This window comes from Euprymna scolopes, chromosome 3 (assembly GCF_053919585.1).
Source record: "Euprymna scolopes isolate OS-2025 chromosome 3, ASM5391958v1, whole genome shotgun sequence".
Classification (NCBI taxonomy): Eukaryota; Metazoa; Mollusca; class Cephalopoda; order Sepiida; family Sepiolidae; genus Euprymna; species Euprymna scolopes.
Window position 1 is genome coordinate 14873907 of NC_136484.1, and position 23807 is coordinate 14897713.

The following is a 23807-nucleotide window of genomic DNA, read 5'->3' on the forward strand; positions in this document are numbered from 1 at the left end:
GAAAATGGGCAGCGTGTCATGTTCTCAGCTGATACTGCTCTGGAACGAGCCCAAGGTCCACCGCCTGCCACAACTTTGACAGCATTTTTTCAACTCTGCCATGAGGATGACTTTGCAAGGGGTCTCAAATACGTAGAAGTCCCTGAGTTTTACACTTGGAACAAATCGACAAAGAAATGGATGAGAAGAATGCGTGGGGTACAAGTTGAAGGTACTGAAAATGTATGGAAGGCACCATGCATTGGGAGAATCTACACGATTAGTCCAAAAGCAGGGGAGTGTTATTTCTTACGCCTGTTGCTCAATGAGGTTGCTGGTCCAACTTCATTTCAAGATTTGCGAGCATACAATGGTCAGGTGTTTGAAACATACAGAGCAGCGTGCCTTGCTCGAGGCCTTCTAGAAAATTACCATCACTTGCATCAAGCAGTAGGAGAGGACAGTGCCACTCAATCACCTTCAAATTTGCGAAGCCTATTTGCGATAATTTTAACAGCCTGTGAGCCAAGCAATCCTCTTGAGATCTGGATGGCTTTTCGTGATGTAATATCTGAAGACATTCTTCACAGATACAGGCAAGAAGTTAACAATCCAGAAGCAGATTTTAATGAGGACATCTACAATAAAACTCTTTGTCTAATTGAAGAAAAAGTTCTCCTTGTGTGCGGTCAACCATTGGCAAGCTATGGATTACCTGCACCAACGCAAGGGAGAGATGAAAGACTCGCGAGAGAGTATCAACGTGAAGTTACTTATAATCTTGAAGAACTTTCCCTACAAGCAGAAAATATGCACGAAAAACTGACCGATTCTCAAAGAGAAGTTTACAATTCATTCATGGCAATGTTGGAAGCACAAGGTGAAATGAACAAAAACATGATGTTTCTTGATGCTCCAGGTGGTACGGGCAAGACTTTTGTAATCAATTTGATCCTTGCAAAGATTAGATCCATGAGAAAGATTGTGCTTGCAACAGCATCCAGTGGCATTGCTGCTACTCTACTACAAGGTGGCCGCACTCTTCACAGCACTTTTAAAGTACCCTTGGATACTCATCGAATGGATCAGCCAGTTTGCAAAATTACTGGTAACTCAGCCATGGCAAATGTAATTAGAGACACCTCTGCAATCATTGTAGACGAAGCCCCAATGACGCACAAGAGTGCTTATGAAGCAATTGACCGAACACTGCAAGACATCACAGGAAACAAGAATCCCATGGGTGGCATTCCAACCTTATTTTGCGGTGATTTCCGTCAAATCCTCCCAGTGGTTAAAAATGGCACAAAGGCTAACATTGTCAATGCAAGTTTGAAACAATCCTATCTCTGAGGGCACGTTATAGTGAAGAGACTGACTACTAATATGAGAGACTATATCTCTGATAACACAGCTGCAGCAGACTTCTCAAAATTGCTTCTCCAAATCGGTAATGGTCAGTTTCCTATCACTTCTTCACCTGACACAATTAAGATTCCAACTGCGCTTGGTAAATGTGTCGGTAATCAGAAGCAACTGAAAGACAAAGTGTACCCAGACCTGCAAAACAATGGAAAATCACCGGATTGGCTTGCTGAGAGGGCTATTATTTCGCCATTAAACAGCAATGTGAATCATTTGAACAATTCAATAATGGATGAATTTCCAGGAGACACAAAGCAATACAAGTCAGTTGATTCGGCTACTAATGAATATGAAGCTGTTCACTACCCTGTGGAGTTTTTAAACTCTTTGGAGATATCTGGAATGCCTCCACACATTTTAAATCTCAAAATTGGATCGCCAATCATGATTCTTCGATCCTTGGAACCGCCAAAAACAACAAACGGAACCAGATGTGTTATCACCAGATTGCACACCAATGTACTTGAGGCCACCATTTCCTGTGGTCCCTACAAAGGCGAAACCGTTCTACTGCCAAGGATCCCCTTAGTTCCATCGGACTCAGAACTTCCATTTAAATTCCGGAGACTCCAATTTCCTGTGAAGGTGTGTTTTGCAATGAGCATAAACAAAAGTCAAGGTCAGACATTTAACACCATTGGCGTAGACTTGACATCAGACTGCTTCAGTCACGGTATGTTCTACGTCTCCATCAGCCGGACAGGAAGTTCAGAAAAACTCTACATTCTGGCTCCAAATCAAAGCAGCAGAAATGTAGTTTACCCTGAGGCTCTTCAGTGAAAAGTTCGAGAAATGGATATGAGGAAAAACTGACATGATCTGATTGTGGTAAGTTTTTAGTATTGAATGTGCAAGATAAAAGTTAAGCAAGAGTTGAAAATTACTTCAATGAAAAATTTACTATGTAACATCAAGTAACCTTCCTTTTTGATGAAAATGTTTTGTGAAGTTCCTGATTGAATTTCAGTCACTACAAGAGGTAGTTAAAATGTTAATCACCTTATGCAATCGTTGCTCTTACAACATCAACTTACTGGAAAGGTGCCCACAGATTTTGGTACCCGAGTGCGCAACAAAGCTCCGTGCGAAGCACGGGTATCTTTGCTAGTATATATATATATATATATATATATATATATATAGAGAGAGAGAGAGAGAGAGAGAGAGAGAGAGAGAGAGAAAGATAGAGAAAGAGAGAGAATAAGAAATGATTGTGTGTGTACGAAACATATTTTGCACTTCTTGGTTTCCTTAATTTTCCTGGAAAAACCAGGGCATGATTCCAACCAGCATGATATATTGCCTCCACATACTTGTCCGCTGCATTACCATTCTTCATAACATTGAAACAGCCTGATATCCTAACGGCTAAGTCATCAACATAAGATCTTAGACAGATAAATCGCATTTTATTGTAAATAATATCAGCTACTGAAAAGCGCTCTGTTCATTTTACGAATAATTCTACATAATAACTAATATTAGCTGGCGATTTCCTTTACTACTGTGCTCAATGCGTGGAGTGGTTTCCACATGTATAGCTAGCCACAAATAGTTATTCAGTGTGACTTGACATGCAAGTATTTCAAGTTGTGAAGTTCGATAATCTTTTCGATAGGACCATCTACTATATGTTCTATTTATTATCCTACTTATATATCTATTAAATTATCTGTAACCTATCTATTTATCTATCTCCATATTTCTATATGAATATCGTTTTCATACGCAATATATGTTATCGTCTCCTGTGTACAGTATGAACATAGTATGTTTTCGAATCATTAATTTTCCGATTCACTTCTGTTCGACATTTTGCCATCAACATCTACAGACATGATTTGATAATACTTAATTTCTTCAGGGAATTTGCCAGAGAAGATTCAGAATTCTGTTGAGAATTGTCTAGATGATTTGTTATATAAGATTATGGTCAGAAAAGAAAACCATAAATGAAATCGTTCAACAAGATTATATAATATATATATATATATATATATATATATATATATTGGGGGACATGAAAGTTGGTGGAGAAGTTTTTTTAAAGAGCGTTTTTCGATCAAACTAATCGTTGAAATTATAATCGTTTTAAAAAATTATGTTCTCTTTTAAGAAGTTGAATACAATATAGTAGAAAAAGAAAAAACAAATTCACACAATTTTCTTATTTCAATTCAAACTAGGTCGAAACACTGCTGCAGCAGTTTGCGATATCAACTAAGCGTTTAGTTCAGGAACCACTACTGAACGTACAGCACATTGATGGTTTAAGAAATTTCGTGGCGAAGATGATGAGCGTAGTGATCGGCCATCGGATGTTGACAACGATCAATTAAGAGTCTTAGTCGAAGCCAATTCACGCACAACTGTTCGAGAATTAGTTTATGAATTAGACGTAACGTATACGACGATTTCCAACTACTTGAGAGGGATTGGAATGACAAAAAGCCTGATGAATTTGTGCCTCACAAATTAAACAACTAAAAGAAACGCCGCTATGAAGTGCCATCTTCCCTTCTTTTACGCAACAGGAAGGACCAGTTTCTCGACCGGCTTGTGACTTGCGATGAAAAGCGGCGTCTTTACGACAACCGACGACGCTCAGCTTAGAGGTTAGACGGCAACGCAGCTCCATAACACTTCCCGGAGCAAGATTTGCACCAAAAGAAGGTCATGCTGACTGTTTGGTGGTCTGTGACCGGCTGCATCCTTTATAGTATTTTGAATACAGGCGAAATTATTACGATTGGGGAGTACTTTTAACAAATAGCTCAAATGCATCAGAAACTTCGTCAATATCACCAAGCATTAATAAACAGAAAAGGCCCTATTCTCCTCCACGTCAATGGCCCACTGCACGTTGTTAAACCGGTCCTACAGAAATTGAACAAATTATGCAACGAAACTCTGCCTCATGCGGCATAATCTCCAAAGCTCTCACCTACCGACTACCATTTTTTCAAGCATCTCGAAAACTTTATACGTAAGAAATGCTTCAAGAACCTAAGCAATATCAAAACGCCTCTAGCGACTTAATCGCTATCAGAACGCAGGATTTTTACTTTAATGGCATAAATTCATTTGTTTTGCGTTGTCAAAACTGTGTTGATTCTGATAGTTCTTCTAGCGATCAATAAACACTTGTTGGAGCGCTCTAATAAGGGATTAGAAGAGATGACGTATATTATATATTTGTTGTATCATAAAGGAGATCGTGTGTGATCGTCTAGTCAGAGTTAATGTCGTGTGTAATCGTCTAGTGGTCCAGTTTATTAAATGATATGTTCATATGCCGTCGTGTGTGTGTGGTACATGTATTTTTCAACATACCTTCTGCGTCTTGGATGTTGGTCCATCTGGAATCATCTCGTCTTGGAGGGAACACCTGGTACCTGTTTTGGATGAATATTCAATCACTCCAAGACAAGGAATTGGTTTTATAGGTTATTTCATTTTCCAAATGTCTCGCAGAGGATGGAAAGTGAATCTATGGCTTGTTGTTTTGTTCTACACACGTCAACGTTCCCCCACCCCAATTAAAGGGGAGGAGACAACGGTGAAGCCGTCCGTTCTCTTCTAAGTCTAAACCAAATCTCTACGATTCAGCTAACCTGATCACGTGACTCACACGCAATCCGATCAGCTGATCCTGACTTCCGATCAACGTGTCTCAATCTAATTTACACACCTCCCCCTCTCTCTCTCTCTCTCTCTCTCTCTCTCTTGATCCATTCTCTAACAATAGGTTCATCCAAGTTTTTACTTTCTTTTATATATATACATACTATCATTTCAGCCCATGTATTTGGTGGTGTATGTTGAGAAAAAAAAAGCGGTCAATTATTTTAAACTTTGACCCCTATTCTGACCTCTTTAAATTTATTGTTTGGGGATCAAATCAAGTTATTAAGTTAGATCCATGTTCAAGGAACCTATATCTTAAATTTCAAGTGTTTTGACTTAAAATTGTCGGAGGAGTTTTGTAGAGTTCTCAAAGGTCAAATCGTACAACTTTGACTACTTCTTCGGGAAATTTCTGACCGAGATCAACTAACATCGATTTTTCCAAATCTCAGTACCCTGTATATCAAATTTCGAGTCTGTAGACTTAGAATTGGCAGAGTTATTGCGTAGGGAAATTTACACACAGATATACAGACAGACAGACATACACTTTCACTTTTATAGATATACTAGCATGGGTGCCTGGCGTTGCCCGGGTATTTGGAGGTGTATATTGAGCAAAAGAATAGTGGTCAATTTTAACTTTGACCTCTATTTTGACCTCTTAAATGTTATTGATTTGGGCTCAAATTGAGTTGTTTAGTTAGATCCATGTCCAAGGAACCTATATCTAAAATTTCAAGTGTTTAGAAACAAATTTGTCGGAAGAGTTTGGTAGAGTTCTCAAAGGTCAAATCGTTGAACATTTATCCTTTAATCACCAAATTTCTGTCCGAAAACCAATCACATCGATTTTACCAAATCTCAGTACCCTGTATATCAAATTTCGAGTTTGTAAACTAAAAGTTGACAGAGTTATTACGTAGAGAAATGTACACACACAGACACAGAGATACACAGACACAGACAGACACACACATTCACTTTTATAGATATATAGATAGATATGCACATAATAATAAATGAAAGATGACGAATTAAATTTATATATAATTTTATTAAATCAGAAAAAAACATAGAAGGTCAAATCGTACAACTTTGACTACTTCTTCGGGAAATTTCTGACCGAGATCAACTAACATCGATTTTTCCAAATCTCAGTACCCTGTATATCAAATTTCGAGTCTGTAGACTTAGAATTGGCAGAGTTATTGCGTAGGGAAATTTACACACAGATATACAGACAGACAGACATACACTTTCACTTTTATAGATATACTAGCATGGGTGCCTGGCGTTGCCCGGGTATTTGGAGGTGTATATTGAGCAAAAGAATAGTGGTCAATTTTAACTTTGACCTCTATTTTGACCTCTTAAATGTTATTGATTTGGGCTCAAATTGAGTTGTTTAGTTAGATCCATGTCCAAGGAACCTATATCTAAAATTTCAAGTGTTTAGAAACAAATTTGTCGGAAGAGTTTGGTAGAGTTCTCAAAGGTCAAATCGTTGAACATTTATCCTTTAATCACCAAATTTCTGTCCGAAAACCAATCACATCGATTTTACCAAATCTCAGTACCCTGTATATCAAATTTCGAGTTTGTAAACTAAAAATTGACAGAGTTATTACGTAGAGAAATGTACACACACAGACACAGAGATACACAGACACAGACAGACACACACATTCACTTTTATAGATATATAGATAGATATGCACATAATAATAAATAAAAGATGACGAATTAAATTTATATATAATTTTATTAAATCAGAAAAAAACATAGAAGGTTAAGAGGAAATTTAAGAAAAACCACTTTAGGCCATAGCATTTTGGAGCTAAATGCTTCTCATCAGAAGAATAAAAGGAGCAGAATTATACAAAATGTAAATATAGAAAAAATGCCTTAATGATATTTAGAAATCAAATGAGAATGAAGGAATAGGATAAAATGGTCGAAAGGGTAGTATATATGTAGGTAATGTTTTAAATATTATATAAACCCTTATGAAATGATTAGGATAATTAAAAAAATAAAAACAGAAAGGGAAAATGTGGAAGAGAAAAAGTCGTAGAAGGAATGCGATATAATGCGGAAATACTTATATAAATAGTTTTTTTTTTTTTTAATATAAACATCTAAAGTGAAAAAAAATATGGGATGAAGAAAATATACAAAAATGTGCAAAAAATAAGTTCAAAAATAAAATAAATAAAATAAAAAAATATAATTAATAACATAATTATATATATATATATATATATATATATATTACTAGCATGGGTTCCCGTCGTTGCCCGGGTGTTTGGGGGGTGTTGAGCAAAAAAAAGTAGTAGTAGGAAAGCAGGTTCGAATCCGTACCGCGAAGGAAGAAGAGAACAGGGAAAAACGTGACGTCTTTGCTGTTACGACCACCGCCAAACCGGAAGTCTGTCCACATTTTGATTTATCCAATAAATGATTTCCAATTGCGGAATCTAAATTATTGTGGTTGGAGTTGAGGATAATTTTGGTTTTATTTTTACTTTTATTTCGAAAATCTGAAGGAACATGTTGTCCAATTCTTGTTTCAAAATGAACGCTGGTTCGCCCGACATAGACACCATCACACTGACATTGGAATTTGTATATAATATTGATAATTTTAGTGCAAGGCAAACCGTCCTTTTTGAAAGAATAAAACGCAAGTTTCGTATTAAAAACAACTCTAAGTACAACAGACGGAAAACAGTTGCTGATAGTTTGTTTAAGTTGATTAATGAGCGGGACACATTTTTCACCAACCCACGGCAACTTAAGATAAACAGGACACTTTGAAAGGCCAAAGGTTACATCTTTATTAAAGTGATTGATTTTAAATGTAATGCATTTATCAATCAAGAATTCTGGGTAGCCATTATCGACTAGAATTTGCTTAATTTTAGTAATTTCAGTATTTAGTCGACTGGGGGAACAAATAACCAAGGCCCTATGTACCAACGTATAAATAAACGTCAACTTCGTGGTTTTCGGAGTAAAAGAACACCATTTAGTATATAGACCGGTAAAGGTAGGGTTTCTATATATAGAAGTGAGAAAACCTCCTCTGGACCTTTCAATCAACGCGTAGAGAAACGGGAGAGAGTTGTCCTTTTCTTTCTCCATAGTAAAAGATAAAGTGTGATATAAGGCGTTAAGACGTTTGAAGAAATCTAAAGCCAAGTCCTGAGAAGGAAAAGCCGCAAACGTATCATCCACATAACGAAAATATAAAGCAGGGATGCTATGTGGTGAATTGAAAAGTTTTAATTCGTAAAACCCAACGAAAATGTCGGCAAGAATGGGACCTAAGGGGCTGCCCATCAATTTGTTGCTACATCACGTTATCGAAACTAAACTCGACGGATTTAGTGCAGAGAGAAAGAAGTTCAATAAAATACTTTTCCGGTAAAGAAGGAGGAATAAGTTCACTACGATAGAGCGCATCGCAGCAAATAGTAATAGTCTCATCGATAGGCACGTTAGTAAATAAACTAGAGATATCAAATGAGCAAAAGAAAGCATTGTTTTGATTTCGAGTATTATCTCTAATGATTTTGGAGAAAGTAGACGAATCAGAAACACAGAAAGTAGAATAGAGTGCGCAGACAGGTGAAAGTAGCTCAGTGCGCCATTAGGCAAGGGTATGTTGAGCAGATCCAACCATGGATAAAATCGATCTACAGGGAATATTATCGTTATGAATTTTAGGGAGACCATAAGTCGAGGTCTCAAAGATCAAGTGGGTCGAATTTTTTGATAGATCTCTTTAGAGAGATAATTCTTTTTTAATAAGAAGTGCAAGCGTTTTTTGCAATTTATTCTCAATATTTAAAGTATTATAGCATGTGTCGACCGGACCGGGTTTAAGAAATTTAGTAGTAGCATCTAAAAAATTTCACATTTTACTAATATTATTAGTTCGGTTCAGGACGACTACGCCGGCACGTTTATCAGGTTTGGAAAGATAAATGTCTTTATTTTTCTTTAAATTAAGGACAGTAAAAAAATTATTTTTTTTTCCAAACAAAATTCTTCGAGTCAATTACCGAGTTGGTGTACGAATGTGCTATACTAGGTACAATAGCTTTCATAGCATCCGAGGAAAGGGTTGTGTGGTGTTTTTGCTGAGAAAACATCATTTCGAACCTCAATATCACTGATTCATTTTGGAGGAACTGAGAAATTTAAACTTTTGGATAAAACCAGCTCTCAGAGTCAGAAAAGACCACACTGGAAAAATTAAGCAAGTGTTTATCAAGGTTAGTACTGTCCGAGCCAAATTTATTCCTAATTAGTAATGATAGATGATCGTTAAATCTGTTTAAAATGAGTTTGCACTATTCTCGTCAAGCTTCGCAAAAAAGAAAAACGAGAAAAACGAACGAAACCAAAAAAGGACAAAAAACTGTAGGTAGAGTGCCATAAACGATGACGAATAGTTCAAAGGGTTTCAAGTTGACGAGAATATTTTTTAATATCGTCGGTAAGAAAGGCACGCTCAATAATAGAACTATAGGAAAAATTGGCATGCGAGATACGTTTAGAAATAAATCGAGGAGCTACATTATTTTCTGAACAAGATTTTAAAAAGGGATGAAATGCTTAAGACGAGAGATTTCCTTTTTCAAACTAGAAAGCCGGTTGAGGGTATTTATCTGTGATTGGGTGTACCTTTTTCGAAAATAGTAAAAGAGTTTATTTGTAGTACAGAATTTACAAATAACAAAGAAAAGAAGTCTTTCGTCATCCGCATCAAGGGCAAATGATGGCATTTTCAAACTTTTTTTAAAAAGAAAATATGGGGAGAAATTAAATATATATATATATATATATATATATATATATATATATATATGTGTGTGTGTGTGTGTGTGTGGTGTGCGTGTGTGTGTGTGTGTGCATAATTTCTTGCTTACATAAACCCTGAAGTTAAGCAACGATGAGGCCGGTCAGTAGGAGATGGGTGTCTATTTTGGGAATGCTAGGCGCCGTATGTGTTTGAAACAACACCTGCAGCTAGTATCACACTTGGTCCTCTTGACCCTGTCTTGTCATCATGGCCAAGTATTTCTGGAGGATAGAGTGTGGTAGGTGCCAGCCCACGCACTTTGAATTAAGTCACACCATGTGATGCTCCTATTTACTTGCCTCCCCAGGAGGGCAGATTTAGACACAAGATCGTTTTTTAATGTGGGAAAAATCAGGCTCTCCAAAATGGGGCATCCTGGATAATTATTAATTTCATGATTACAATCATTCTCACATTTGCAACCTGTGAACTATATACTTGTTCCATAAACCATATAAAACTTTTTTCCATAAATCATAAAAAATTGCTTTTTTCCCATTCTTTATCGCATACTTTGTGAAAAAGACTTTCATTGGAATTTGCTGGCCCTGAAAATTTTGGCATCGCGTAGTGGCACACTTGAATGTAATTTTGGAAACGGGAGGTAATAACTGTTTTTAAATAGAGAACAACTGGTTTTAGACCGTATGGCCTTCCGAAGATGAAGTAATATCAAGCAAAAACAAATTGTCGAAAGAAATTGTCGTATTTTTAGCAAAATGCGCAGTTATTTATCGATTTTTTCCTTTTTGGTATTGATTCTTCAAAGCATTTCCTATATAATAGTATATTAGCAATATTTGGCTTACTTAAGGAAAATTATTAATTTATTTTTCCAAGATTCAAAAGTAAAATTTTTCATAAAAATAATGAATATATATATAAATATTGCTAATCTAAATAATAATAATAATAATAATAATAATAATAATAATAATAATAATAATAATAATAATCAATATTAACATATTCTACGAATTTCACTCAGCAAAACACAAATTATGAAAAATTAAACACATTCCAAATTCGGATTTTCCACCTTTAAAATCTGATACGTGCACTGTTGTTGTTTTTTTTTTTTGTTTGTTTGTTTTATCTACAATCCTCACTCTCCCCACAATACAATATATTTTCTTTAGTTCCAACTGATTATTTTAAGCATATTTGTACTCACAAATAAAGAAGGGGTTTGTAGGCATAAATATATCATTGTCCATTATGAAAAAAATAAAAAGTATACCGCTATAAAGGCCATGCTTCCCTTAATAATTGGTGAAAATTCGTATTGATTGGTTTATTTATTTATTTTTTTATTATTATTACATTTTCACCCCAAACAAGGCAAATTGCTACTTTGGTGTAGGGGGCTACTATCAGGGGCAACAACTACTGGGGTACTATGTAGGGATTTGAGCAGCAAGATGTCGGTTCACGTTACACATGAACTTCTGCACGTCAGTACTGTTGGGGAAGCAGGGACCTGGAATGGAATTCCAGAGTCTAGCGGTTCTGGGGAAGAAACTATTGGAGTAAAAAGATCTTTTACATCTAGGGATCTCTACAGTGTGGGGGTGGGATTTAGCAGCCTGTCGGGTTTGTCGAGGGTGCTCACGTCGTGGGGGCACAAGTGATTGCAGTTCGTCAGAGCATTCACCACTAAAATACTTGTAGAAAAGGCAGAGGGATGCAACATTTCGTCGATAGGACAGAGGCTGAAGCTTAGATGCCAGTTCAGAGCCTATCAGGTTTGCGACTCTCTTTTGAACCTTGATTTTTCTTGATTTTTGGTAGATTTTTAAATAGAGACTCCGTCAAAAATAATTACTCCTTCCTTCCGTTTTAACCGCGCCTACTATATTAATTAAATCATATATCCATGACGGCCAGTAAACGAAGCTACGCATCAGGCCTTTCATTCTGCTGGTGCTCAGATGTTCTATGTAGACGTTTTTTAGTATTCTCTTTCGCAGAGCTTTTGGAATGATAACTCTCTCGCTATAAAGCAGGAAGTTGTCACAGACAGAGTAAATTCCCTTCGTTTAAATTTCCGCTGTGTGCTTTTTAAAAATTCATCATTTTTTGCTTTAGTCTTAATTTCTTGCAGAGTCATGGATTGTATTGGGAATCATCGTTTTATATCACCATATATCCGCAATGCGGAGATTACCGAGTGCTTATCCGCATGCGTTATATTTTTTGACGCTAAGAATTCAGGTTTAAAATCATAATTAAATAAACTGGCTCCCCATCTTAGTATATAGTTGGTCGTAAATGTGGGTACGAAAATGATCAGAAGAGCTTATGGTCTGTTTACAGCTTAAAATGTCCGCCGTGCAGGTGACGATAGAATTTGAAACTGCATAGATAATGCCGAGACCCTCTTTCTCTATCTGTGAATATTGTTTTTTTTTTTCGGCCAGAAGTAGTGTTCTGTATGCATACGTATTTTTCGATCCATCTGGCTTATTATATACCAGGCATGCACCTGTACCATATTAGCAAGCATCACTAGCCACTACGCTGTCTAGTTTCGCGTAAAAAATGTGTGAGGAAGAGGTCGAAAGTTACCACCTTTTTAATTTCCTCAAACGTTGACTAACATTCGGTAGTCCAAAGTTTTTTGAGGTAAAATAAAATACACAAACTTTTATGCTCAGCCGTCTCTAGTTTCCCTAATAGTAAATGAACCTTTTTTTGGTTCGACCACTGTTTTCAGTCAATAATAAAAAATCTTCATATCGATTAAAAAATGCTTCAAATGATTTATCTTCTTCAGGTCCGTAGCAGAAATTGTCAACCGCATTCCATATTGAATCTTGTGAAAATACGGTTACTATTATCAATAGATGTTTTAGTTTTTATGACTTGAGTAAGAACCTGTTTCCTGTACAGTTGATTTTCATATTGCTGTGCCCCTAGTCTCATTAGTTCTTGTGGTTGCTGTTATTGTTGTTATCTTTCATCTGAACGTTTCTGCTGTTCAAATAATTATTGTTGATGGTGTTGTCTTTCCTCTGCGCGTTGTTGTGGTTCAATTTGCAGTTTTAATAATCATTCCAATGCGAAGGGGTCCATTTTCGTATAATGGGTAAAAAACTGAATTTACGGAAATGTTACAAAACAGTTCAGATTAACCGGTTTTTAGTATTTTTAGAATAACTGGGGCAAAAGGGAAGAGTATTTCATTTCCTTCAATCACTTTGAAAACAAACGTTGAATATACAGTGTTAAATTCATGGAAAGAATATTTCTTCCAAAAAGAATTATTTTCATAGCCGAGAAAATATATATGTCGACAGAAATATTCAACACTAGCTGAAGTACCCGACGTTGCAGGTTGTATTTGATATATTAGAATATTTCGTCTTTATACATTATCATCTTATTGATTAAACGAAATATCAATTAACAATGACTTCCATATCGCCTATGAGTTAGGAGTTGTAGATTCCATTTTATTTGATAGAAGTCTCACTAGTAGCCCTAATTCTAAAGTTATAGGTGATGCTACCAGCTCTGCCTGTGTGTGGCACGCGGGGAAAACGAATGAACACAAATCCAAGGCAATAGTGGAAACCATAGAGGAAGAAATAAGGCGTTCGCGAAAAATTCGTGCGAGACCTCCATTCAGTCTCTTAAGGTATATACTCTCACTTACCCTGATGAAACCATACATGTGGGATTCGTATTCGATTTCATCTTAACTCAGACAGAAAGAAATGATTAATCATTTGGAAGTAACCTACTGGGTAAACAGTAACAGAATTTCCAGCATTTTCTTAAAAAATTAAAGTTCAAGCAGTTCAATTCTTCCTATAGTACATAATACTATTTGTTTTTTGGTTACGCAGTAGCTTTTCATGCAGTTCTTTATGATTTTTCCCTGTCCAGTTCTAGTTTATTAACTGCTCCACTCAGATGGAACTAGGCTACATTACTCATTATAAAAAACTGAGATTGTCATTTGGTTCGAAAATCTCTTTTATGTTATGTGCAAAGTAAAGCCGAAAAGATACGTTTGCTGAAACATTTACATAATGGTTAATTTGCATGGACTAAAGTAGAGCTTTTAATGTTAGATGCATATTCTACAGCCAACACGAATTTCGAGGGTGGCAAGATGTTTCCGAGCAGATCGTCTCAAACTCCTGGGAATAGCGCCTCGAGCGCATTCCACATTACTGTTCTTGGTGCCCTAGGAGGCTTTCTTTCTGCAATGTGTCTTCTGTGCGAAGATAATGAACCCAGTTTAAAGTCATGTCTTTTTTGAAAACTGTTTAATGTCCAATTCAGTTAAAAAACCGATGAAATTCTCTCTTAACAGTTATAACTGACGCGTTACGTTATACGCAACTCCCTTATGCAAAACTTTGTCTAATTGTCTACATTTTTAAATTTTATCTTAAACAAACAAAATAATTCATTATTAAATTATAAAGTAGCGTATCTGTGAAAAAAAATAATTTGCTTGATCTACCTCTCTAATTGCTATAATACCTACGATTCCTGATTAAAGTAAATACCTCTACTAGTAGATATAATGCGGATGTATATGTGTATTTAGTTGAATAATAGAATAATAGATTGAACGCACTGACCAGGCTAAAATGAAAAATATGTAATTGTTGTAGTTGAGATTGATTTCCGAGCGAAGATGAAATATCAATTCGCTTAAAGATTTCGACCAATGGCAAAAGAAATTTTCATCTCAAATAGTTGACCCGCTGGCATTGACTAATTGCTTAGGATATGAAATCATATTCGTCCTTGGAAAAACCTTAGTCAGGTCAGACAGTTTTGCGTAAAAGATTGATCAATCATTTTTTCAGCGAGAGTTGAGATCGAGTTAATTGGTAGATTAAAGGGGAAATCTCACCCCTAAGCGAACACACCCTCAGTATAAATTACCTCGCACACCTGTTTTTAATCAGTTTGTCTGTTAGATCGTTTGAGTTCAGTTCAAGAACTCGGTTTAAAGTTAAGTTCAGCGTAAGTAGATTAGTTCCGTAAAAATGTAGAGAGAACGAATTTTAAGAAATTCAGAGATTCGTGAAAACTCTCTGGAAAAAAATCAGAATCCCCATGATGATGGGCGGCGTAAAAACTTGAAACAATTCGACATATTGTAAGAAAATGTTAAATAGCTTGGATATGAGAAGAAACCCGAAAAAAAATCAAGTTTAAACTCGCTTTTATAATAACGCATAGGGGCGAAAACCATCGCCATATAAATAGAAATAAAAAGTAGAAAAAACAATTGGGAGAGAAATTAATACTAAACTGAGTTAAATGTTTGGTTCATTCATTCTGTCTCTCTGTTGACTATTATTTTCTTTTATCTATTGATTGTTTTACTAACGCGGACTATGGCATTGTTTTAAAATATATATCTCTTAAAGATCAAAGGTCGGCTCGGGCCATTATTTTACATATATCGCTGTAAACAGCGAGTGTCGTTTCTGGTTTTTTTTCTCCCTCTGTCTCCACGCTAAGAATAATGACACATCAACCCGTTGGGCGAGTACTTTCAGTGAATCACGATGCTTCACCCCGTGTAGCGAAGACCTTTTATGAATAACGATACATCAACCCGTTTGGCGGGGACATCCAATGAATTATGAGACTTCAATTTATTGAGCAAGAAAATTTAATGCTGTAAAATACGCTTCTATCAAATTTACACATTATGGGGTCCAGATCGCTAGAACGTTTCCCCTTTGTAACCGTATAAGGCTGACTCTATAGATTACGGTAACTTCTATTGATACGGCGTTATATTAATGTCTAATTACTATTTATCAAATTCGATGCATATCTGATATAATATTTTAATATTACAAATGTGGTTCTTGACTCGTAAAATGCCCTCCCTGTTAAAATGCGTCAAAAATATCTGATATTTTTTACATAAATTGGATGCATATCTGAATCTTCACGCAAGGCCGCCATTCCCTTTTGAACTCATTTACATGAATTTAAATAAAACTAAATATAGCCTTCATTTCTACTTCTTACTCCTAGCAGCTGTGTTTTATAATGTTTAATTATCTGATAATTATTTTTCGGTTAATTCTATACATATACCTTACTTATATATATATATATATATATATATATATATATATATATATATATATATATATATATATATATATATACAGTAGCGTCCAAAAGTTAAGGGCTAGTAGTTTCAAGACAAGTTTAAATACTTTTTAAGAAAAACCGTTCATTTAAAATACTTAATATGCATATATACTTATAGATATACTCATCACTCATGTCTCGCCTAAATTTCATAAGCATCCGTTGGATATTTTTGAAGTTATGACCAATAACACAAAAGTTTGTCCAAATTCTCGTGGTCCAAAAGTTAAGGGCTAGGCGGTATAATCTTTAATTATTATAACAGTAAGGTACTGTATAGGTGGACAGGAGTTATCGCCCCTGAACATACTTTACATAAGTGGAGTTTCCAACGGGTAAGAGTTATCGCCCCTGGCTCATAACTTTACATTTGTGGACTTCGCTCTCCTATAAAAAGAGAGAGAAACGTCCATCTTCATTTTGAAGTCGACACCCGTCGTTTCGCTGTCAGACAGGTATTATGAATAATTCTACTTCAAATTTTTACTAAAGAACATTAAAATTATTGTAATTGGGTAAAAGAAATGAGTGTTTGTATCGCACTAGTACAACATGGCAGCAAAACAACGTCGTCCCGTTTCTGTCGAAGAAAAACAGCTCATTATTCATCTTCATAGTAATGGCAAGAAAACTTCTGAGATTGTTGACACCGTATGAAGGTCTCCTAGTGTAGTAAAGCGTATTGTGGTACATTTCAAGCAGTCAGGATCAGTGGCAGCTGCCCCAAAATCTGGTAGACCTTGAATCACAACTGCTTGATCGTCTTATTGTCAAAATGTCACTTAAAGACAGATTTAACACTGCTGCTAAAATATCTCGAGAACAAAAGCAAAGGTCTATTGTTCAAGCGTCTTGGCAATCTGTTACACGCCGGTTGCACGCTTCTGGATTGCAATCTCGAGTACCAGCAAGGAAGCCTCTTATCTCCAAAAAGAATCAGAAACTCTGCCTCGCTTTTGCCCAAGAACACGTTGTGTGGACAACCAAAAACTGGTCCCGTGTGCACTTTAGTGATGAATCGAAGTTTAACGTTATCGGATCTGATGGCAACACGTATGTCCGGCGAAGAACTGGTGAGAGATTGGAGGTTAAGTGCGTGAAAAATCTGTGAAATTTGGAGGAGGAAATGTAATGGTTTGGGGCGTTATGTCAGTTGCAGGCTGTGGACCACTGATTCGTCTGCAAGGTGGAATAAATGCAGAAGTTTATAAGCAGATTCTACGGCAGTATGCAGTTCCTAGTCTTCGGTCGTCGCTCTATCAACCTGCAATTTTCATGCAGGATAACGCTCCTTGTCACACTGCTAAGAAAGTAAAAACTTTTTTAGACGAGGAAGAAGTTGAAACGATGCGTTGGCCCCCCTCAGAGTCCAGATCTTAATCCTATTGAGAATATCTGGAAAATAGTTGGTGAACGTGCTCAACTTCAGTGCCCAAAAAATCAAGAACTCTGGCAGTGCTTACATGCTGAATGGAGTGCGATAACGCCAGCGTTTTGCAAGAAGTTGGTGGATTCCTGTGGCAAGAGGTGTCAAGAAGTCATAAATAGCAAGGGTTTGTTTACCAAATACTAGTTAGTTGATAATTTCAGCCATTCACAGCAAGGACAAAAGCCGAAATCGTGTTAGCCCTTAACTTTTGGACACACAAATTTTGAACAATTTTATTTAAAATGGTAGTTATTTTTTTTTTTTTTTTTTTTTTTTATTACATTTTCACCCCAAACAAGGCAAATTGCTACTTTGGTGTCGGGGGCTACTATCAGGGGCAACAACTACTGGGGTACTATGTAGGGATTTGGGCAGCAAGGTGTCGGTTCACGTTACACTTGAACTTCTGCATGTCAGTACTGTTGGGGAAGCAGGGACCTGGAATGGAATTCCAGAGTCTTGCGGTTCTGGGGAAGAAACTATTGGAGTAAAAGGATCTTTTACATTTAGGGACCGCTACAGTGTGGGGGTGGGATCTAGTAGCCTGTCGGGTTTGTCGAGGGTGCTCGCGTCGTGGGGGCACAAGTGATTGCAGTTCGTCAGAGCATTCACCACTAAAATACTTGTAGAAAAGGCAGAGGGATGCAACATTTCGTCGATGGGACAGAGGCTGAAGCTTAGATGCCAGTTCAGGGCCTATCAGGTTTGCGACTCTCTTTTGAACCTTGTCAAGGAGCGAGAGACTAGTAGCAGATGCACCAGCCCAGATGTGGCAGCAATACTCCATACATGGGCGAATGGTGGCCTTATAGAGGTACAGGATACTTTCGGGTGTTAGTAGTTTTCTAGCACGGTAGAGAGAGCCTACCTTTCTTGCAGCGGCCCTGGCAATGCCTTCAATGTAATTGTTCCAACTCATGTTTCCTGTGAACGTTAGGCCAAGGAGTTTGAAAGATGGACTCTCAGATAAAGAGTCGTTGGCCATTGCTATGGGTGGTAGAGAGGGTTTCTTGTAATTATTGAATGAGACTAGTTTAGTCTTGGCAGCATTGAACGCGACCAACCACTTTTGTCTCCATTCCACTACAGATTGGAGGTCTTCCTCTAGTGTTTCTGCCATTTCTTTAGAAATGTGTTCATTCGTCTTCCTGTCGTGTCTGCCATAGAGTGTAGTGTCATCAGCATATATACCCATCTCAGAGGCAATGTTGTCGGGGAGGTCATTTATGAATATCAGGAACAATAGAGGTCCAAGGATAGAACCCTGGGGCACTCCCGCATTTATATCATATTGTTTAGATGTGCGACCGTCGAGGACTACCTGGATTTTTCTCTTATCTAAGAAGGATTTAATTATGTTAAGTATTCTACCAGTGATACCGTATGATCTGATTTTACTGAGGAGACCCTCATGCCATACCCTGTCAAAAGCCTTAGATATATCTAGAGCTACCGCTCTTCCTTCCCCCGCTTTGTCCAGTGAATGGTATATACGTTCAGAGATCACAGTGAGGATGTCTGCTGTGGAACGGGCTTGTCTAAATCCATATTGTTTGTTAGTCAGTAGTTTAGCATCTGTAAGATGATGGACTAGAGCATGGTTAATTATTCAAAAAATACTTAGTGTAGGCTAACCAAATGTGAGACTAACCGTAGCCCTCGGCGCAAGAGGGTCCGTGTGTGCCTGGCGTGTGGGGTGGTGGCTGATCCTGTGGTCGGGGTAGCGGAAGAAAGAGTTTCAAGATGGCGCCTGCCTGCTTTTATTAGAGACGGAATCTCGCAGGATCGCGCGAGATCTCGCGGGGATGCAAATTAGCTAGGCCATCTTGAGGAATAAAAATCGGTCCATTGGAGGTGCGAGGCAGTCGGGTTCTGACGTTCGTGGCGATTAGTACAGTGACCGTTGGGTTCCGTTTCTATTCGTGCAGTCAGCTGAGCTTTGTTAGTTACCTTCGCGCCGTGGCTGTCATTGTTTGTTGGTTTGCTGTGTGTTGCTGTGGTTCTTCAGTGAAACGCTTCGTCGCCCACGACGAGACCCCCCGTCTCCTACACAAGATACTCTTACACCAAATTATGACCCATTGAAGATATACATGTTATCTATATAATTGTGAAGTAATTTTTTGTTGTTCGTGTGTATTTGTTTCAAATATATGGTTAAACTTGCTGAGGTTTTACTAGCCCTTAACTTTTGGACGCTACTGTATATATATATATATAATTAAATATATATATCATAATATATATATATATATATATGATATGATGAGAAATATGGAAATAGTATTCCGACAAAATAGAGAAATAAAACGGAACAGCCCGTATAATGTGTTCATCAACGTTTCGTCTTTATTATTGGTCTCGAAATAAAGACGAAACGTTGATGAACACATAATACGGGTTGTTCCTTTTTATTTCTCTGTTGTATGATATACACGATTCAAATATTATACCAAAGAAAATTAGCACAGTCGGATTGTGACAATTATCGTGACATTAATAGGATATCACACATTCCGCGAGATTAGATGAGGATCGACGAATGTTCAACACTTCCAATACTTTATTGTCATGTTATCGAAATCGATAAAATTGTCCATTTTGCAATCAAACAGATAGATTGTGCTCTAATTGGGGACTAATCGCAGTACACAAGAACGAAGCTTCACGCACGTCTCAGCAGTAGTTTAGCCCAAAACACATTGTAGTCTACATTGCAGTGTGGAGAACCTACTATTGGTTTTATAAAATTATTTTTATATAATGACTTGAAATAAAGTTTTAAAAAGTCAAGTATCATGGTTCAGTTGGTCACTAAACAGAAAATTATTTTCGAACGGCCCCTCTCTTGTAAAAAATCTGCTGTTGCTTTTATACTTAGGGTCATTCTGTTTGTACGGTGATAAAATTCCCACATGCACTTGTGATGTTGGGCTTCATAATTTTGTCAGATTTGGTCAAAATAGAGCTGTTTCTTCTGCAATCTTTTTTTACGGACATCGATTTTCGATACTTATCGGAAGCATTTCGATACAAAGCCTATTTAGGAATTCTCTCAGAAAAATAAAGTACTTTGTGTAAAATTTAAATTAATTGGCCCAGCTGTTTAATGGTCAAGAAGGAATTAATTCACACATAAACAAAAACAAAAATGCCTTATATAAAAGTACAGATCAACCTTATGGGAAAGTAAGGTAAGATAACGATTAACTGAATCACTAGGTCAATGTATTCCTCGATGTTCACGGAATAGCACAATTGTCATTATCTTTCTGCCAGACAACTTCATGAAAAATGTATAGCATAACGGGTAGAATTATTTGGTGACATATCGAAAGCCTCCGACACTGTTAATAGAGCTATTTTTATAAGGTTCCAGATTTATTGCATGCGGAGTATGAGGATATTTCATATGATTGTAGTTACGTTTCTCGCTTTAGGTTCTATGGACTTCTTCACTATATATATTTTCATTAAATGTATGCCACTATCAATTAATTTTTGATTGATAGAAAAACGCTTTACATGGAACCACTGTTCATATAAGTGTGTAACTCGGTTATCAGGATGCTCATTATGTGATAACTGGCCTCTATGTTCTATTGTTAAAGAGCCGTTTTAGACAATTTCGTGTAGATAAATTAATTTGTACGCGTTGCATAATCTTAATCTGATAGGTCCTGAACTGTCATCTAAGCTTCAGCCTCTGTCCCATTGACGAAATGATGAATCCCTCTGCCTGTTCTACAAGTATTTTAATGGTGAATGCTCTAATGAACTGCAAGAACTTGGGCCCCACGACGTAAATACCCTCAACAAACGCTGAATTTTATTTCAAGCAAAATCAATTCCTATTTGAAGCCGCGAAGGACGTCTTATTATAGCTCTTAAGTTATGAATTTTGTAATATTTCTTTTTTAGATGCAAGTGCTAATATTATATTTATTTCAGTTTTTAATCTTTATTTATTTTTCATTGTTTTATTAATTGTGTAAATGGTTTTTTCGTGGAAAAATGTGCCGATTCTATCTGGCAAGTTTATTTGGAATATGTATTGTTTTATATTTTCATTATAGATTTTTCTTGTCCATAAATGTTTATATTTTCCAAGTATATAGCATAAGAGATTTGGCAATTGCATTCATTTTCAGTTAGTTAGAGGGGAATCTGTCACCATACTTTTCCCTTAACTCTCTAAATGGACCTTTATTAAGTACAATACTTAATAAATTTTTAAATGGAGTGTAGACAATGCATTGTGGGTGCGTTATTGGCAGCTTCCGTTACTCTCGCTTCTATTTATTTGTCACTCAGTCATCGTATTTTAATGAGTGAGTTTTCTGACAAAGGGGAAAGAAAAAGCTGTATTCTAGGTTGGCAGTATTCTGTGTGAACAGCCGCCAAAGATGTCGGAAATTTTCTGTTTCTATGTATATCCTTGTTGCCATGTCACTAGTAAGGGTGCTGGAGGTAAACGTTTTATCTGGGCTGACGTTATCCGCCTGATAGTCAGGGATCCGAACCTTGCATTAACCCCTTAGGAGGCTGTCCTATCAGCAGGTACAAAGTACTGGGGCTGCTGTATTGCCATTTGTTGAATGGATTCTGGTGGAGCCTCTCGATGCCATATTAGTGGGTAATTATAACGGCTTTAGCTTTTCATGTACTACAACAAATATTTATTCATTTCTATTTCTCTCTTACTTTCCCTCTCTGCCCTGCTTCAAGAAAGTCTGTCGACCTCGTCCACAACTCCCAAAATTCCATTATGAAAAGTTTCAATAAAAAATACACGATTAAACTCGGATCTCCAACTTCTAACATAGACCACCTCTACCATGTCTCTTTCTCGAAAATCAAGAGTTTACGTTCTAACCTTCCAGAGGTCGAAACCAAATTATAGGAGACTAAACCAGACATATTCTTTCTAAGTGAAACTGGCACTGGACAGACCATTTCCCTAGATGAGTTCGAAATTAAAGAATTCTCTAACTTAACTTCCAAATCTGACCCCCAAGATCGCCATGGCCATGGAATATGTGCCTACATAAAAGATGGGTTTCCATGTGGTAGGAATATCTCCAGAGAAGATCCTAACCTATCCTATATGTGATTCCGGGTTGCACTTGCTCAAACTACTGCATTTATATTTACTCTCTATCGTACCACAACGGCGGAGTTACTATCCTTAAAAGCATATCTGAGAAAATTGACAAAGTCCTATCTGCTTATCCTTCAACTAACATTCATGTCCGTGGAGACTTTAATGTTCACAATGTGAAATGTTTAACTCACTCAAACAAGACCGATGATGAGGGGAGGTTCTGTCATGATTTCTCCATTGCTTATGACCTCACTCAGATTGTTCACGAACCGACCCGTGTGCCCGATACTGACGGCTAGTATGCAAGTCTCCTAGACCTTTTTCTCACAACTTGCCCTGAACTATGTTCAGTTTCTGTTCTGTCTCCATTTCGACCTTCCGACCAATCTGTAGTATCAGTTAAAATAAAAATGAAATGTAATAAATCCTCAGATGTACCTCTCTATCGTACAGTATATAGATACTCTATGGCTGACTGCAGTAGCTTCCGTATATTTATATCAGATCTACCTCTGTGTTCCATGTTTAAAAAGAATGTGTCCTCTATAGTATCAGACCTGACGGAATTTTTATTGTAAATATAGACCGTTTCATACCTTCGAAAATATTCAAGCAAAAACCTAATAGCCAGCCGTGGTTCTCTCCAGAATTTGCTGCTGCCATTGGGCACAGAAATCACTTTTTTTCATTGCTTTCAACGTAATAGATGTAATGAGACTAAAGCTGCTTTCAGTACTGCCAGCAACCACTGTAAAAACTTATAAAGAACGCAAGAGAGTTATATGCTCAGTCCGGTAAGTCCAAAGTAGCTGAACAGCGGCTTTGTTCCCACCAGTTTTGACTAATAGCAAACAGAATCCTGAACAGAAACGTGTGCTCTGTCCCAACTATCATCAATGAACCTGAGGTAATCTCGTCAGTATCAGACAAACCCAAACTCTTTGCAAAGAACTTTGCAGCTTATTCTAACCTTTGCGACCAAGATCGCAACCTCCTATATTTCCTCCTGTATCAGAAAACACGCTATGTGATATACAAATATCTGTACGTGATGTTGTCAAACTAATCAAAAACCTTGATTCCAGTAAAACAAGCGGCCCTGGTGGTATTCCAATTATAGTACTCAAAAGACTTCAACAAGAACTAGCGCACATACTTACAAAACTGTTTAAACGTTGTCTTTAGGAGAATAGCTTCCCATCACCCTGGAAAATATCATCAGTATG